This window comes from Neodiprion fabricii, chromosome 3, assembly GCF_021155785.1.
Source record: "Neodiprion fabricii isolate iyNeoFabr1 chromosome 3, iyNeoFabr1.1, whole genome shotgun sequence".
Lineage (NCBI taxonomy): Eukaryota > Metazoa > Arthropoda > Insecta > Hymenoptera > Diprionidae > Neodiprion > Neodiprion fabricii.
In genome coordinates, this window is record NC_060241.1 from 6,607,425 (window position 1) to 6,624,610 (window position 17,186).

The window sequence follows — 17,186 nt, forward strand, 5'->3', positions numbered from 1 at the left end:
CACACTTTTTCTGAAAATTTCTCTCCCTCTCTCTCTCTCTCTCTCTCTCTCGGTGTACATCTACATACATGCAAATAATACATTACCTATAAACTCTAACTTATAAGTTGGTGAAAATTTCTCAATGTACGTAACTTTTATCTACGCTATCTTCATTGATTCAGGAACATATTGTATATATATACAAGCGATAAATATATTCTCTTTTCAACGCCGTGCCGATTATATTATTGATCTACGTATAATGTATACACATTACTACGCGTATCCACGAAGTATGAATGAATGAATAAACTGTTTCATTCTTGGATATTTTGCCCTCTCTGAATTTCACACTTTTTTAATTTTTATTTTTTTTTTTTTGAACTTTCAATTTACAGAAAATTCTTCACTTCGTGGTTAAAGTCAATTTTGTATACACACAGCAATAAAAACTTGCAGCAAGAATTTACTGATTTTTGTTTCCTTCCGTAATTTTCGGAAGTTTTCGTTTTTTTTTTTTTTTTTTTTTTTTTCTATTTCTTGTTCACTTTACAAAACATTCTTTATCAAAGAAAATAGGACAAATTGATCGGTAAAAATGATTGTTTCGTTTGTCTATACTTGGGGAGAGAAAGAGAGAGATAGAGGGAGAAAAAAAAAAACAGATAAATAAAAACGATTTATTATCAAGACTTCCAAATACTTTTATTCGATGAACATGAGAATTTCACTATATATATTGTTGTATACGTTGAATAACAGAAATAGTTTGAGGGTCAAAAGATTAAATAATATAGTTGGGTTAGGTCAGATTATTTATAAATAAAATACGTTTCGAAACACATACGCCAATTAGTAAATTTCTCTCTTTCTCTCTCTCTCTCTCTATCTCTCTCTCGTAACAACGACGTGTAATTATAGTTTCTACATCAGATTGGATATCTTCATGTTTACACACACACAATATTACAAACGGCTCTTCAAATAAAACGAAATTTCGCAATTTTAATCCAAACGAAATTTACGTCAATTTCGTACACTCTCAGGCAAATAAGATAAAACGAACATAGAGAAACTTGTTTCAGTGTACCTAAATTCAATCAGCGAAAGTGCAATAAACCGTATCGCAGGTAATAATAACATAAATAAGTCATTCATATACATGGCAAAGTGATAACCGAACTTTGAAAGTGTTCCACGTGTCCGTGATATATCATGATCCAAATGTCTTTGTCATTGTTTTTCTCTCCTTTCCCCCCCCCCCCCCCCCCCTCTCTCTTCCTCAACTTCTTCCCTTCTTTCATCGTTTCTCCTTCTCTCGAACAAGATTTATTACATAACATTCTTGCGTGTGAAATGATCGTAAGTTACCTGATCTCTTTCCTCGATCCGATCCGACTTTAATTTTTTTTTTTTTTTCCGATACACGATCAGACCCAATAGTAATAACAACAATAATAAAAATAATTTTAATTTTCAGGTTCACGTCTCGTTTTACGAACAGGTAAATATTAGAAAAATAATTACAATATTTTAACGAGAATTTGTGACCGATTATTATCTAGAAGATTGTGATTCGAGGTATAAACTTTAATCCGAATGCAAACATTTCATTGTCAGTGATAATCAGGTCAAGATACAATGATCAATGGACTCAACGAACGGATAATCAGGGTCTTCAAAAAAAGAGAAAGGAAAAAAAAAGAAAAAAAAAATTAAAAAAATTGCTCGATCAACTTTTTGAAAATTTTCAAAAAGAATTTGGTTCGATTTCTGTGTTTTGTAGCCTGAACTTCCGAGCCTTCTAAACGGAGACAACGTTTAAGGAAGCGAATAAGCCACAAACTTCGACATTGAAAAAAGGCTATCAATGAGATCATAAAACGATAGATACGAGAGAAGAAATGTTAATTCAAAAATGTAAACAAGTTATTAGCCTGAATGTCTTAGCATTATTTTACTAGTTACGCGAACAATTGTAAAATCGTGTCCAACTTCATTCATACAATTAACGTAATCAATTATTAATTCTGTCAATCTCAAATGTTGATCATTTCTTATCTAGTTGGTGAGAAAAATTATCTGCCGCGATAATAATTAGACAAAAAACTGTACACCTAGAGTACATTTTTAGAATCGTCTACATCGACTATTTGTACACGGCTACGAGGACTTAGATTTAGGTTTTTCCTATCTCTCGCAGCATTAATACCTTGACGTAAATGAACGAGGAATTCCCGCAACGTCGACTGAATTTTATCGATAAGACTAGCTTGTAGAAATTTACCGAATCGATTGTTTTTATCCTGCTAAAATCTTTGGATATTCAATTTTACAACGATGCCATCGATAGGTTTATCATCGTCGACGAATAAAAAAAAAAAAAAAAAAAAAAAATTCTTCTCCATAAAACGATCAATCGTAAAGTGAAATCTAACAGCTACTGATTTTTTTTTTTTTTTTTTTTACCATTTTCGATCGATTTAGATCAAAGCATCGATACGTCTTTTTTTTTTTTTTTTTACTTTTTTAAAACAAACCTTCGTTAGATAAGGAATACAATGATTCGATAAATAATAAATTAAATTCTAAGTAACGATTTAAATTTTTTTTATAGATAGAAAAACATGCACTTGTAATTTTTCTCTCTCGTTACAAGTAGTTTTAAGAACGCTTTGAATATTCCTCCGGCATTTTATAAAGGATAAATAATCGTGTTGAAAGAAAACAAAATAAACTTAAAAAAAAAAAAAAAAAAATTCAAACTTACAAGTACAGCTAAAACGATGTAAGAATATTTTTTATTCGTCACTAACGTTTAATCGGACGTTTATAACGAAATGGAATTTTAATTATCGTTGTAACGAAATATCTTCTGTGTCACGATTCCATTTTCATGGTTTTGTTTGTTTCCCTTTTTTTCTTTTTTTTTTCTTTTGTTTGTTTGTTACCTAATCGGAAAGGTAATTTCGAATAAGTGAAAGCTCTCGTGAGGTGAAACTAGGGGATTTTACTACCGGTGGTAAATAATTAGGTCAATGCTAGCAGAGAGTGAGTAATTTATCAGAAATCCACGTGCTCGTAATCGGATTGTATTAGCGAATGTTGGGGGAGGGGTGGATTACCGACTGGAAATAGATCTGATCTTTTTCCTTATAGCTGTAAAACCACGGACTTTACTTAGACGATTTTGAAATAGTAACAATATGCGTCTTTGTAATAAATAAACGAAATTAACTCCTCGTGTTTCATTTACAAATTTGTCATGTTCAAAATTTCGACTTAAAATGTAAACGTAATAAATTAACGCTAGAAAACGTTACGAATTCTATGAAATATCAACGTCACTTCGTATTCCGAATCGGCAGTAAAAATGTGAAAACACAAGATTCGTAATCGAGGATGGGAAAAAACATTCGGCACTTCCATACACGATTTTTCTTTGAATTTTCATTTCTCTCATTCGGATTCTCAATATCTACAAATTTTAATACACGATTCTGCACATGGAACTCGAAATCGGTAATTAGGAACAAGAAATCAACAACATTAATAACAAACACATTTAATTTAATAATTAATATTAAAACAATCATTTCACGTGGTTCATTTTCTTTCACAGAAGGAAAAAGAAAAATGAAAATAAGTAAATAAAAGTGTTGGATGAAATAAAAAATTTCTCAATCCGCGACCAAATGATATACCATCAAAATCACATCGTCAAACATACGATAAACGTCAATTTTTAATGCAAAATCAAATTAATATTCACAGCAGGCACAGGCAGCAGAACAGAAAGAACAGAACAGTTACGAAGCGTTAACGTTACGTCAATGTGTGTACACGTATGTATATCTGTGAGTCACTTCCGTGACGTAGAAGAGATGATAATATATAGGCCATTCCTCTTAAGCTTCAACGAAAATCAGGAAAAAAAAAAAAAAAAAAACGATTTCTTTAACGTTTAAATAAATGAATTTTGATTCTATACATCGAATAATGACCAAAATCTTCATTCGTTACTTATAAAGTTTACTTTTGTACTTTTTAAGTTGACAATAAGTCTTGAAGTTTTCGTTTAATCAATCGTGACCTAAAACTTCGAGACTTGAGTTTATAAACGTGAAAAAGACAAGAGCAAACTTTATGAGTAATAAATGAAGATATTGTTTGTTATTTTATATAAACTCGAATAAAAAAAATTCTGTCGACCCTTGATTAATCAGTATTTTTGAATAAAAGTGATTTAAATTAGAAACTGATGTTTGTGATAATTGTTATTTACGATAAATGTTTGAGAAAATAGGCAATTTTTCTTAAAATTCCAAAATATCGTTCTGGTTTCTGTAAAATAAAAATTTATCTAATAAAACTGTCTTTTTTTTTTTTTTTTATTAGTTACGTGAAGGAAATGAAAATTTTACATATGTGTACATATTATACCGATCAGTGACACAAGAGTATTAAATGCATAATATAATGTCGTCACATAATTTCGAGGAATGAGGCGATTTTTATGCATTTATTTATTTTTTTTTTTTTGTTAGGAATATTAATTTCGAACTATTATATAATTCTATTCATTTCTTGATACAATTAATACCGTGAGTCTGATTAATTATCCGGTCAATCACATCTGATACATATTGTTGAAACTTTTGAGATGGAATAAAAAAAAAATAAAAAAAAAAAAAACCACGCCCAATATACTTGTGGCGGATAAAAAGAGGAAAAAAATAATGAATGTGGGAAAAAGAACTTTGTTCACTTCTAGAAATAGTTGCGTTACTTGCAACGAATGAACGTTGAATTCCGCTTAACGTGTGCTAAAATTTTTTGCGTCAAAATTAGCACGTTTTTTAAGTTGATTTTAAATTTTACACCGTGCTGTGTAGCTGTATTTAATATAGCCTCAATGTCACTTCGTCTCTGCAAATGCGTCGAACGGCATTTATTTCATACTTGTAAAAAAGAAGAAAAAACAAAAAAAAAAAAAAAAAAAAATGATCCAAGACCATCGAATAAAAATCAACGCCCACGATCATCTGTCAAACAAATATGTATGTATTTTATCACTTATATAACTCAACTAAACAAATTATATCATCAATTGTTTCGCATCGTGTGATACAATAAATTGAATATGCGGTTTATTGTGCTTAAACTCGTTGCACGGTTACAGTTGGTGTAATAAAAAAAATTAACTGAACAAAACTTTATATCAAAGCGATTCTGAATCAAGGTCATGATTATTTGTGAAATATAAACAGCGAGCGTAATGATTTTTATTGTTAATTTCTTTTTCTTTTTTTTTTTAATACCAATATTATTGAATCAACTTTCATATAGATTTTTTCTTTTCCACGACCTACTTTTCAATCCTCGATGAAAAATCAATCGTTGCCATTTGAATTCGCAAAGAGGAATTAGGAGACTTTGAAAAAATTAATAAATAATCCCGAAGGTGTTTTTCGAATGTCACGTGATTGACCTGAAGAAAAAGAAATGGAATACAGGCGATATTCAGCCACACGTGGCAGCTAATATAGACAGAGTAACCGATTACATGTAAAACTGCAAAGAATTAAACTTCAGAGTCATAGAATCGTCGGCTATAATATATTGACAGTGAAATTTTGAGAAACGAGTATTGCGAGAAAAATTCTCTAAATGAAATTGTTCTCTAAAGTAAATGTTATATATATTGTCCGATATTCGTAACAACATGAAAAATCCTGTGCCTCAAGCATGCGTAAACGAGAAGCGTCATCTTGTTGTAATACCTTATCACTTACGTGAATATAACCTTGTAAGGAATAATTCAAAGAGATATTGAGTAACAACGCGTATCGCATAATAAGACGATTGCACATGGAGAGCAAGCAGAAAAAAGACAATAAACTTTATGTATTTGCGGAAGAAATTTATAATTAATATTCTTATCCGTTTGCCTCTCTGAGGACGACGAAAACACGACGACGAATAGGAAAACAAAAAAAAAAAAAAAAAGAGAAAAGAAAAAAAAACAAGAACAACGAAACAATTATCACAACACCACGATGATGAACAATTTTTTGATCGTTCCCTTGTACAAGAGTATATTGTTTATACACTGCATGATATAATTAATAATAATACACGCTGCCGACGTGACCGAGGAATATAATTATACAACACACTTGAGCATGAATACACAAACGCAAACGGATATGAATTCAACGAACGGATCGAGTTACTCGCGAGCTTCGTAAAATGTTCGAAACTTCTACGGAATGCTTACCGAGAAATTCAATCCCAAATGTGACGTTTAGTTTATAATTAGCTGATTGGAGTGTCGAGATAGCGACACGGGAGAAACAATAACACGTGTGTGTGTGTGTGTGTGTGTGTGATATAATATTTGGGGTGTGCAAAAGTTATCGGCGTTGAACGTAGATACAGAAATTCTTGAGATAGAAAAGGAAAGTTTTCAACAGAACCAACGTTTGGTATCGTCATCCACGTGAAAGCGACGAGAAATTTTGCACACCAATAACACGTTGTACCGGGACAATCTCTTGAGACTTGAAAATCAACCGCGCATGCGCCAAATAATTCGATCTCATTGGTCGGCGAAATCTTCCCGCAGCGATGTTCTTGTCTGCGACGCAGGCGTGCCAACGTACGCAAAATGTGTACGTTTGAATTTTCAAAGAGCATAAGCGTCGAATTCCGGCCGTTCTTTGAAGAATCGACTTTCCGACCCGATAACAAATGCTTCCCAAACATTTCCGAGTCGCTGCCTCAATTATTTGAGATTCTAACCTCGAAAATTCTCATCAACTACATCGCCGCCAGAAACAGAGTTCGACAGCTGAAACTTGGGATGAACAGCTGATAAAACTCGCGCATGCGCAGTTGATTTTCAACTATCAAGAGATTGTTCCGGTATGGGTGTATCAGGGTGGTCCTTACTTGGGGGTTGGAAAAATTTTCATTGAGAAGTGTACCAGATGTACTGTTCCAAACCATTAAAAAAAAAAAAATCTGTGTAAAGTTTTAAGCTTCTACGTAAACTGGAAGACGTACCTGAAAGCTCCCAAAAGTTTTAATGTAAGATACGTGTAGTTTTTATGACCAGTTATTTCGTTTTGTGTAACTTTGGTGTGAATTAAAGGACCGATTTTAAACTAGACGGAGTTGTTGCTTGTAATGACAGGGAACAGACTGAAAATTTCAACATTTAATTTGCGGTTGATTTTCAAATTTCGCAGCAATAATCGCAGCATCGTTGTACACCTTTCGTATTATGCACCCACGGCTGACGATGACGGCATTGGTTTCACGCACAATCGAGAGGAGTTGATTAGGATACCGAGAACGAAACGACGATACTCGAGTATCGACGATGAGATGCCTGGAATGTTTTCCAGCTCGCTGCTGGTGCGTGTGTACCACACACATATATGGTGTGGTAGAGAAAGATAAGGAGAATTATCTCATACGACGTTTTCGAGTGAAAAAATGTCGGTCAATAAGCAGGAAAAACTGGTTCGACAAATCGGCAGAACGGCGTTCATACACCGTTGGAGAAAATTTAACTAAAAATAATGACTCGGCAGGTTGACTGTGTATTTGCGGGTGACAACCGATTTCAATGATTTCAAGCGATTTCAAGGGATTTTAAAGTGCCTGCTTACCAAAGGAGTTACCGATTTCACCAAGTGAATATCCCTTCGTTCTACTCCGCTCTGTAGATGCAATTTCGAGATTATGACGATGACTGGGAGTGGAAGCGTTTTATCAATGAAACGTCGTCGCGCACAACAAACATTTGATATATTTTTATACACCCAAGTGCTACCTGTGTGTAGGTTTATATCCCCAAGTGTGTAAAAGTCACGCACACCAAGTCCGTTCGTAACTGGGCCGAGTCAAGTTTCACCCACCAAGATCATTCTCGGTCTTGAATGTACAAGGTAGCTGAAATTCCAACGAAGTTCAAGTTCGTAGCGTTGGTGTATAACGTAATAAAGATGCATGAAATTTCATGGGGAAATAACGGGTGTTTCGCCATTTCGGAATCGTCTCAGAAATATCGATAAGCCACGATGGATCAAAACTTAAATATGCACCGTACGTTCTCATAGTTTGCAAATTGAACTCCTTCAAAACCGTTTGCAAAATTGTGAAATAGTGCACGTTAAAGATAATCGTGCAAAGAAAATAAAGAAAACTTCAGCCGCAACAATAAAATATGTTCTAAAATACTGTTGTATGTACATACAAAATTTGTTCGCGAATCAGAATTCAATAAAAAAAAAAAAAAGAAATTGAAAAAAATAAATTGTTCACAAAGTACTTCGCAGAGTGCGGATTTTAGATCGATTCTACGACAGATTCGATCGTTGGACTTGATTGATTGGTTACCGACCGATGACGTCATGCCGCGTTGTCCCGCAATTTTCCTCACGCATTTCACATCACTTCACTCTTATCCTCGAGTCTCTTTTCGGCCCTCCCATCATACGGTAAACACTGAATCACCCGACAAGGTTTATTATATACGTTTATACGAACGTGTTGCGTTACTCCGACGATACAAGTAAGAGCTGCACTTGCAGCTACATCGAAAATAGCAGACGTCGCATGCCGCATGTTCACCTAGCTCAACGAAATGCGACTTATACTAGGTCAAGATGCACAGCGTGTGCATTATTATTTCCTTCCGGCCCCTTCCGTCGGTGTGTTTCCTTTTCCGTATCTTTTTTCATCGCCTAATAATCGTCATCATCATCATCGCGACTTGCAGTCGTAAACACACACGTAACAAAAATTCCTGGACAATTTGCGTGACAAGAGCGTGAATTCCTAACGACTGCACGGTCTGTCGTCTGCAAGAGTTCAATGCGCATGCGCTACAATCTGCGATCAATTGTTTGCCAGGGTGACCAACCGTCACGAACGTAACCTCAAAAATTTTAACGATTGTCGCTGGTGTAGTCGTCTGTGTTCGACACAGACAGCTGTCAAAATTTTTCAGGTTACACAAGCCGCGGTTGACCGTCGTCTAAATTGACGACGGTTGGTCACCCTGATAAAAAATGCTCTCGGATTTTAGCGCACGCGCATTAAACCGTAGATGTCGGAAAATTCCGTAGCTGGCAATCCACACTCTGTACAATAACACATGCATAAAACTCAACATTTATACGTTCGCTCGTAACTCCAGAACTACTGAACCGATTCTATTCGATTTTATTTTCTTCCGTGGATAGCTGCAAAGTCCGGCAAGGTTTTCGACTCTGTTTCGTTACAAACAGATCGATGGTTCTGGAAGTGTAACGATATTTGTGCGCCAAGCCGGAACGAGATCACAAACATTCACATGCGAACGCTGACCAAACTTTTACAGATCATAGATGAAAGTTACGCTCTCAAGAGTTTTCAAGGTCTCGATCAGCTCTGATAAAAAAAAAAAAAAAAAAAACTCACCGAGAACTTGTCTAATAATTTTTACACAAAAAGCATTTGAAAATATTCGCCGGCGGACCGGCTACGGACTTGTGAACCAGGTATGACACGAAGTATGGAAGATGATAATGTACGATCGTGATTATATGCGGCCGTGATGTAACTGGACATCGCACTCCTTTCATGCGTTATTCAAACGCCACGGCAACAGCGGCAAACGGGATGAGCTGATGGGTTGTTACTGACGACAGTAAGTACTGAGACATTGCATAACAGTACTTTCTTTGCCTTCTACAAAATATCGTCGTTAGCCGGTGGCCGTCGTCATGTTTCAAGGCTCCGGAAACTCAGGGTGTCCAGCAATACCGGATTTCAAAATTCCCCTATAATTCCTGGTGCTTTTTTTAAAAAATTCCCAGATATTCTTAACAATGTTTTGAGCAGCATAAATACCGAATATTAATTATTTCAAACGGTAATCTTTAAACAGGCATGTTTCAAGGCTCCGGAAACTCAGGGTGTCCAGCAATACCGGATTTCAAAATTCCCCTATAATTCCTGGTCCTTTTTTTAAAAAATTCCCAGATATTCTTAACAATATTTTGAGCAGCATAAATATTGAATATTAATTATTTCAAACGGTAATCTTTAAACAGGCATGTTTCAAGGCTCCGGAAACTCAGGGTGTCCAGCAATACCGGATTTCAAAATTCCCCTATAATTCCTGGTCCTTTTTTTAAAAAATTCCCAGATATTCTTAACAATATTTTGAGCAGCATAAATACCGAATATTAATTATTTCAAACGGTAATCTTTAAACAGGCATGTTTCAAGGCTCCGGAAACTCAGGGTGTCCAGCAATACCGGATTTCAAAATTCCCCTATAATTCGTGGTGCTTTTTTTAAAAAATTCCCAGATATTCTTAACAATATTTTGAGCAGTATAAACACCGAATATTAATTATTTCAAACGGTAATCTTTAAACAGGCATGTTTCAAGGCTTCAGAAACTCAGGGTGTCCAGCAATACCGGATTTCAAAATTCCCCTATAATTCCTGGTGCTTTTTTTTAAAAATTTCCAGATATTCTTAACAATATTTTGAGCAGCGTAAATACTGAATATCAATTATTTCAAACGGTAATCTTTAAACAGGCATGTTTCAAGGCTCCGGAAACTCAGGGTGTCCAGCAATACCGGATTTCAAAATTCCCCTATAATTCCTGGTCCTTTTTTTAAAAAATTCCCAGATATTCTTAACAATATTTTGAGCAGCATAAATACCGAATATTAATTATTTCAAACGGTAATCTTTAAACAGGCATGTTTCAAGGCTCCGGAAACTCAGGGTGTCCAGCAATACCGGATTTCAAAATTCCCCTATAATTCCTGGTACTTTTTTTAAAAAATTCCCAGATATTCTTGACAATATTTTGAGCAGTATAAACACTGAATATTAATGATTTCAAACGGTAATCTTTAAACAGGCATGTTTCAAGGCTCCGGAAACTCAGGGTGTCCAGCAATACCGGATTTCAAAATTCCCCTATAATTCCTGGTACTTTTTTTAAAAAATTCCCAGATATTCTTGACAATATTTTGAGCAGTATAAACACTGAATATTAATGATTTCAAACGGTAATCTTTAAACAGGCATGTTTCAAGGCTTCAGAAACTCAGGGTGTCCAGCAATACCGGATTTCAAAATTCCCCTATAATTCCTGGTGCTTTTTTTAAAAAATTCCCAGATATTCTTAACAATATTTTGAACAGCATAAATACTGAATATTAATTATTTCAACTGGTAATATTTACATAGACACGATACTTGTAAATAATACGCGCTTCGATGAGCATAAATTTCCGAATCAGTTGGATTTCTCGAAAAAAAAGCAGGGTTCAGCATTATAGCTTATATTTATTAATATAATATAACCAGATGAGTTATTAAGCCTGTAACACTTCGAAGATATGATTCTAGTATGAAACGTGTTGATTAAGGGCTTTGATTTTTAGACCTAGAAAAAAATTTTACAAAAGTTTAATTTCGTGAGAAAATTCCCTGTTGATATATTGAATTCTCGTAAGTTTACAACATTTTAAAGGACATTTTCATGTCCCCGGTCGCTGGACACCCTGTAGAGTGAGTCTAGGTATGTAACGTCTGACTTCTGACTTCTGAGCATAAAGTGAAAGAACAATGACCACAAGCTGCACGAGTCTCAGAACTTTTCGAATTCTTTCACGACGCTTACGAGCTTGGACTTAATTTTCAGCCGATCTATGAGCTACACGATTCTATAAGCCAACGGCGGAATAAATTTTTCATCGATTTAGAAATTTTGTATATTAAATATTTTTAAGAATGTATGCTTGGAATCCAAAATAGTCAGTGAATCGGAGATTAGGAAGATAGAAAAAACTGTATTGAAAATTTCAAACGACGTTATTAACGTACTTAAAAAAATTCTATGTATATTTAAACTATTTGAGAAAAGGATTTTATAATTAGAACGTTCTTGATTATTAAACTCTGGTGTTTTTGTACCGTTTCTCATATATTTCTGGGGTCATCTTATTTATTGCGGAAATATTCAGAGATTGCGTGAAAAATATTTCACAAATATTAATCTCCAGAGTGGATGAAAATAGATTTGTACGACTAAATTTGCGCGTTATAACTGTAATACAACGTATGAAATTTCATTAATGTTTTATGAATGAGTTCAAAAACAGTGGAATCGGTTTAAAAACGCCATATTTTAATAATTACGAAAGATTTTTTTAAAAACAAATCTTCGAATTGTTGACATGTTAGCTTGCGTTAATCAAATTTGCTCAGATTCACTTCTATCACATATTAAGTATGTCATTTAATTCGTGTTTACCATTATCGATGAAAATAACACTGCTGCAGACTTTATAAACGGTTTTTTCTCTTTCCCTAACTTCTTAATCGCCAATGATAAACGATGGTGATGGAAATTTCAGAGCACAAATTCGATAACATTCCGTCCACTGATTTAGAGCTAATTATTATGTAGAAAATGTGAAGATATCGAAACGAGGAAAAAGCAACAAACCATATTATCACCGCTTGGACGTTATTTATGGATACACGTAAATATCGTTCGGTATTCGGCGAAGAATTGAACATACAAACAAGCGACGCGTGTGTAAATCCTGCACGCGGATTCCTTTTTTTACATATTTTGCAAATTATCTTACCGGCCACGTTTAACCCGCAGGAATTTCAAAAAAAAGAAACATTAAGATTCATTTGTTTTAAACAACAAACGACAATTCGTCTGCATTAATAATTTTCACCGATCAATTTTGCGAGTCTGTTTAAAATCAATTTCAACAAATCAAAATATCAATCTTCCTAATAACGAGTAGAAATCGCTAAAAAAAAATAAACAAAAAAAAAAAAAGAACGAACAATTCGCCAAGTAAAATGTTTGGGTGAAATTTATCACAAAAACTGCGCGTTTAAAAAATATGTTTCACTGGGTTTAAACTCGCACTTAGCTCTCATTTTTTTTTTTTTTTTTATGAGTCTGAAGTTAGCAACGTTATTGTAGCGATTCGCGATTCGGAAGCTTCGTGATTTCGTAATTTTAAGAATATCTGAAACGCGGTAAAGTGCAATAAAGCAAATATTATTTTTCCTCCTACGTTTCGTTGCGCCAACGTTACTTTCATACAACTTCAGTCTCGTCACGATGATAATCACTGAATCACGGGTTGAAACAAAAGGGAATATGTTTAGACAGAACAGAGACAAAGAGAATAAAATCCATTTCTCACACGGATGTATGTGTCTTAGATAGTTTTTTTCACAATGTGTATTCGCATATGTGTAGAAATTTTTTTTTTTTTTTGTGTAGACACAACTGAATTATATTACAACAAACGAACTTCGTTCTTTCACAGATTGGTAAGGTATGCATGAATATCCATCGTGTGTATCCGAATTCGATGTACAAATATACGTGGAGACATATATACGTGTAAACACATATGAATGGAAACAATGAAACATTGTGAATTGAATAAATACACTGTGACACATGTATGGATGTACGATGTATAGACACCTCAATGACTATCAGTGCGTAAATGTGGTGTACACCCCGTTTGCATACAAACCTCAGAGAGAGAAAGAGACAGAGTGAGTGAGAGAGAGAGCGAGAGAGAGATATATAGGTCACACATCTATTTTTACACAGTGACGTGTGGAGGAGAGTCAGTCTCTGACGAATGTTTGGACAATTTGCTTTTTTTCATTTCGTTACTCCATTTAATAACATATCCAGCAACAAATATAAAAAAAACCAGCGGACACTGCTGGTTAATTTTCATACGCATGCTACTTGTTGAGAAATAAATTATCACACCGCACACAAGGTTGCGTGAAATGTGTATGAAATTATTGTTAAACCGGTTGTACAGCTGGGAGAATTTTTCTTCAATGTATCGTGTGATCTGAATCATTGTTTCTTAGTTAATACACAATCGGAAAAAATCACGCGATGGATTTTCAGCTGCGGCGCTTACCAAATTCTCATGCTTTATTTATTTACACGGAAAATTTTCGCCGTCGCAATCTCGACTTTTCTATCATCGTGTTCCTCGATTTACGTCGATGACTCGGACCTCCAATTTCCTTATCATTTCATTCACACTGTGTAAAATGATTCTTGATTATTCATAACGCTCTACGCATTTCAAGATCCTTCAAACTGATTGTGAGTATAAGGATTTTCAGTCACCGAGAGGAAAAAGCGACAGAACAAAAAACATACTTTTGTTGTATTGAAAATGAATTATAGGAATAACGGAGCAGCTTTTCTAATGACATGGACATTCAGAAGTTTTTTTTTTAGTGTCTACTGGCAGAATTTCAGGGACTCGGTGTTTTAAAATTTCGATATTCGAACGGTACATTGTATTTTTTATTGGTCAAAAAAATTTTAAGATCAATTTCGATCGAATAAGTATAATATGTTTGGACACCACGAGTGTCAATTATTAAAATGCCAAAAACGTACGAGGTTGGAGTTATAATATATATTTTGCAGCTTTAGAGTGAGTTCAGACGAGTTGTGTTTTCAAAATATAAGCACGTTTTGTTTTGTCATAGGTTATTTAATTTCAGTCTATCCTCAGGTTGATTTTTTTTTTTTTTTGTAAAAGTGGAACATTCGTCGTTCAAATTTCGAAGATTTACTGCGCGTTTCGTTCATATTAAATTATACACTCACTACAAACAACTCGACGCGAGTTTTCGACAAAACTTGAAATATTTTTCCAAAATCATCGATTCATTATTCTTCATCCAAGTGACGATTTTAATATCTCATTTTATCTAGCGATCGTTTTCTGTTATGCAAAGAATTAATTTTAACCGAGATCGCGGCTACAGTTTCTTACAAACTTGTCAATCGAGATTATACGCTTCGGGAATTTTCAAAGTCGTTACAATTAAGTGATCCCTCTGAAGTTGACGATTCGACATTTTTAGTTGAAGCTCACAGTTTAATTTCAAATTTGCGTGTGTGTAATGCACAACGTGTCATCGAAATTCGTTTAATCTACTTACTTCGGTAAACATTAACCTACTGTTTGGCTATTATTTAAGAATCGTCGATGACGTTCAATGAAGTCTTTAATGAAAACATTTTCATTTTTCAGATTCGTTAATTTGTCGTTTATTAAAATCGAAGTGCCGAACGAAGAAATTGAATCGCTCGTTGCAAATTACATTTTATTCATCTCGAGTTTTCACTAAAAGCCGAAAACGCATACAAAGCCTGTAACGCTAAGTATTTCGTTAGAATTTCGTAGACAGATGTAAAACTTTGAATTTCAAATTTCAGTTTCTTCGGAAATTCGTTAAAATTCACTAGCTCGTTCATTTACTGTGAATCAATGCGACCACCACGTACGTTTATTGTAAGCTTCGTCTTCGCACTTTGCAGCTTATCTCTACTCGATGGGCGTGACCATAAATTAATTCATAATAAAATTACTGAAATTATTTCAACAAAAGTAACAATTGTTATCCTCCATTTTCTGTGCCAGATATCTCTAGACGCTGCGTAGTAATTCTATTCTACAGGGTGAACGATCGAGGGGGAAACAGAAAATCGATCCAAAGTCTTCGTCTGGCTGCATCAAACAGCACGGAGAATTTCCCCTTCTGGATAGTAATTTCGGTCGGTAAAGTAGAACTGGGCGACGGGTGGCCTTAAAGTTGAGAACGAGGAGGAAGAAAAAGAAAAGGAAGTGGACCGTTAATACCGGGAGTTTACTGCGCCACAGAGAAACGACGAAGAAGAATTCTCGCTCATTCGCGTTGTTGGTTAAACTGAAATCGTATTAGATTATAACACGTGCGTTGCAGCCATGCATTCGTACGTCGTGAAATGCAGCAACGTGTACATAATATTCATATATACGATGATGTTGATAGATGTTGAGTTACAAACAAAACAAGTCTGGGGCGTTCGATTTCGCAATTAAACAAGTTAAGAATATAACAGCGACTACGAATGCACGCTACAATCTCTCTATTAATGGTTATTTGTCTCATCGTTGACGTCTACGGGTCGATATTTATAATCGACGACTCGGATATTCCTTGCACGTAAATAAACAACGGGTGATACAATAACGTAACAAGGATTTTTACACCATCGTTTGAATCAACCGCCCATACCATGGTTAGAACGAAGTTGGGACGTGATAAATTTCTGAGGATACTTGCAATATCCGACACGTCTTTTTAAAACAGGTTTCCGACATTAAACGTTACGTTATGCAATACTCAGAGACGTTTATTTACATCGTTTTTTGGTATAAGCGTGGGTGAAAAAAATTTCTACAGGATTAGACGCGCGTTACATAAATTCGGGAGATATTGGTAGTCTCCTCTTGTTGTGTTATGCTGCAGATTTCTTCTTGACCGACCGACGTTGTCCTGATTACATTTCTTCGAATTTGTTGTCAGTCGCTGATGTTGATTGGAAATCGAGTTTACATCTCGCGCATGAGCTGCTACCGAATATCACGGCCAAATTCTAATCGCAATTATAGCTTTATCTCAAACAGCTACGAAGCTCTTAATGCATCGTCAACGTTTTTATGTCAGATGAGGAACGAAAAATGAAAATGAATCAAAGCTTTAAAAAAAACTGTGACTGAAGTGAAACAAGTTTTGAATTTAATTGAACGAATATCGGAAGAACAAACTTTATAATAACACCCTCGAATGGAAAAAAAACATTCGATTATTCCAATTTTTAAATACTCATCAGATCGTTTTGCCCAGGAACGAATCATCTAGAAACTGTGTACTAAGAATGAATTTCACGTTCGTCACAAAATCATTTATTATGCAAAATGATTATTGCAGGTTGCTGTTGATAACTTGTTAATTAATGATTAATATAATTGAAGATTGATTTCAGACAATTTTTAAAGAATCTACTCGCAAATCGTGAATCAGCCCTGACACATCAGAAACGATTTTTTCATCCAACCAAAGGAGCAACAAAGCAACATTTCCGAAAAGATAAATAACTGAAACAATCTCAATTGAATTCAGATGGATAAAATTCTGTTCAACTTTCATAAAGCTTGATATTGTCACGTTCTGCGACGCATTTTTAAACTCTGCCGAATTTGACAATTGGAAACCTAATTCACGGCGGTTCGATTCTGAAACGAACAATCGACGATCGAAGA

General features: G+C 34.7%; 1 protein-coding gene across 4 annotated transcripts in view; it reads right to left on the reverse strand.

Annotated features, from left to right (window-relative positions):
* Positions 1-17,186, reverse strand: part of LOC124178575 (unextended protein) — a 50,546-nt gene that overhangs the window by 32,486 nt on the left and 874 nt on the right. The window lies entirely within an intron of this gene.